This window comes from Nelumbo lutea, chromosome 1 (assembly GCF_056320005.1).
Source record: "Nelumbo lutea isolate HS-2025 chromosome 1, American lotus-T2T, whole genome shotgun sequence".
Taxonomy (NCBI): domain Eukaryota; kingdom Viridiplantae; phylum Streptophyta; class Magnoliopsida; order Proteales; family Nelumbonaceae; genus Nelumbo; species Nelumbo lutea.
Genome location: NC_142684.1, coordinates 124,039,991 through 124,042,835, shown reverse-complemented (window position 1 = coordinate 124,042,835; position 2,845 = coordinate 124,039,991). Strand labels below are relative to the sequence as shown.

Sequence of the window (2,845 nt, the reverse complement as noted above, 5' to 3'; positions counted from 1 at the left end):
TAATTTGTAAACAAATATATTTTTATTCAAATTATCAAATGCTATTACAAAAGTACATTTGTCATTTGTAAAGAATACATGAATAAGTGTTTTCAACAAAAAAAGAAAATCTTCAATGCCTTGCTCATGCATCCAACACCAATAATGTCTGCTTTAATGTTATACCACTTCCTTTTAAACCTGCAAGAGTCAACAAGTAAATCATGAATTAGGCAACAAAAACATCAAATGTCCTTCCCCCAATAATTTTCTCAAACTACAAAAATACAAAATATCAACTATTCTAAGACAAATGATTGTTGTCGATCTAAGAGGTCTAACTAATTAGAACACAACTTTCTTATCAGTTGAAACAACACATCACCAAAATGGTATGAAAACAAAGCATTCAATGGGGTTTAACCCAATGCTGGTATGCTAAAATGTGATAAATCCAAGTGAACAATTACAAAAAAAAAAAAAAAGAAAAGAAAAACAACCACATCTAATTGATTCGATAATATCAGGAGTTAAAAGTATAAGTAAAGAAAATAAACCAGGAGACAAAAGAATATAGCAATGTAAAACCAAATAAACATCACAAATGGAAGCACATGCGAATGAAACCAGATTCCATAAGCACATTTAATTTTTCGTTATATGACTCAATGTCAAGGAGCCAAAGCTGTTAGGTGATATAACCAAAACACTAGATCTTCATTTAATAATTTAAAAGAGAAATAAGACCAATATAGGATGAACACCCTGCAAATAAGCGAAGATAAGAAATCAATTAGCTAATGCAGTGAAGCCATTAGTATCAAAAGAGGGTCTGAATCAAAATTGCTAAAACAAAAAAAAAAAAAAAAAAAAAACGAGGAAAGTAACACCAACTAATTTTATTGTCTTGCAACTTATTCAACTAAAAAAATTAAGCCAAAATTAATCCTCTAGATAACATAAAGACGAAACCAAATAAAATAACTATATTAAACAAATCAGCTGACTTAGTGGGTGATGGGATAAAAAAAAATTCAAAGCGGCAATCATGCGATTTGGATGAGATAAAGAATAAGATAACATTTAACCGACATGAATATTATGTTGCCATGGTTTGCATATAACAAAACTAACAGAGGAAATCAGAATTAAAAAAGTGCAAAAATTAGAATGACAGACGACAATATATATGTATACAAAGGGTTCAAATTTCAAAGTTAAAACAATACAATCTCTATGGAGTTTAGTGAAAAGGAGATAGACCATTTGATGGGAGAAAGTTCGACTCTCCCTAATGTTGCCTCCGATGCAGTAAGTTGGATGCTCGTTACGGTGGAGATGGTAAATGGCTGTGAGTGCAACACAGTGGCAGAGCGTACCAATGAACTTGGCTACTCTTGGTCCCTCTTGCTTCCAATTGGGGAGGTAGTAAATGACCTTGCTTCCGATTCTGCAGAGATGATATACAAAGGACGAAGAAAAAGGGAGGAGGGAATAGAAGAGAGAGAGAGAGAGAGAGAGAGAGAGAGGAGGTTGGGTTCGGAAGCGATAGAGGTAGCAGGTGGAGGCAACTAATAGTTAACGGGGAATGTTTGTTACAGCGATAGACAGAAGAACAAGGGAGGTGGTTGAAATGAAGAGAAAAAGAGAAAGAAGACGATGGTAGAGAAGAATAGTGAAAATGAGAGAAAATGAGAGGAAGAGAGAGGGAGGGGGTTTAGAAGGCTGTGGATTGCCGTCACTAGTTTCTCGGTCGAGAGCTCGAAGAAGATGACAGTAACAGTAGATCCCTTTCGTAAAGCTCGGTTTGGTTTTATATTAGGGCATAATGGCAATTTCGTAATTTTGTGAAATCTAAGGACATTTTGGTCAATTCGACCAAAAGGTAAATGGGGATATTTTTGAATGAAATTTAATAGGGTAGGTTTTTTGGGCATTTCAGATAAATTGGTGGGGTCAGATTGGCCTAATGATGCTTGGATCAAGGGAACTTGAGTTATGACGAAAAAGCTTAAAATGGAATCTTTGTTCAACTAGGGGTAAACTGAGAAATTTTAACTTAAAGTTTAATGGTATGAGGTTTCTGTGGGGACTGGATGAATTTGCGTGGTTTGATTGGCTCATATGTGCTCAGATCGGGGGAATTAGAGGTACAAGTGATCTAACCGATAAGGATGCTCGAAATGGAATCTTTACTAGAAGGAAGAATTTTAAGCTGAAATTTGACATGATGGTGTTTCTAATGGGCTTGGACAAATTGTCGAGATTTGATCAGTTCAAATGTGTTCGGACTAAGGGAATTTGCAATATAGTAATCCGACATGCGAGAAAGCCCAAAATGGAATCTTCATTAGATGGATAGGCAGGTTGAGGAATTTTGGGTTAAAATTTTGTAGGATCGGATTTATGAATGTCTTGGAGGAATTGATAAGATTTGATTGATTCAAATGTGTTTAGATCGAGGAAATTTGAAGTATGGGTGGCATGGCCAATGAAAAGGCTCAAATCAATATCTTTTTCGTAGGAGGGGCATAATGGAATTTTTAGGTCTGAAATTTAGTGATGGGCGATCAGAAGTTTAAGGAAGATTTTGGTAAGGTTTGGGGGGCCTTTGAAGAAGTGTCATGATGTAGATCTTTGAATTTAAGAATAGTGAGTGATGAAAGAGCTCAAATCCAAATATTTTTTTATGAGAGGGGTAAAATGAGGATTTTATGCCTAAAATTCAGTGAATGGGTGATTAGGGGTTGATGGATGTTTTGACAGGGTTGGAGGTGTTAGATTTTATGTTAAGACGGAGATCTTGAACTTAAAGAGTGGTTACCAATAAGAATGATTTATTTAGAATATTTTTAAATAAAGGAAG

At 35.0% G+C, this 2,845-nt stretch overlaps 1 long non-coding RNA gene across 1 annotated transcript; it reads right to left on the bottom strand.

The window, feature by feature from the left end:
- Nucleotides 1–1,763, bottom strand: LOC148877306 (uncharacterized). The gene is made up of 2 exons (XR_016105911.1): nt 1,243–1,763; nt 1–180 (listed from the first exon to the last, which is right to left on the bottom strand). It is a non-coding gene; the product is annotated as an uncharacterized LOC148877306 (long non-coding RNA).
- Between the last annotated feature and the right edge of the window lie 1,082 nt (nt 1,764–2,845).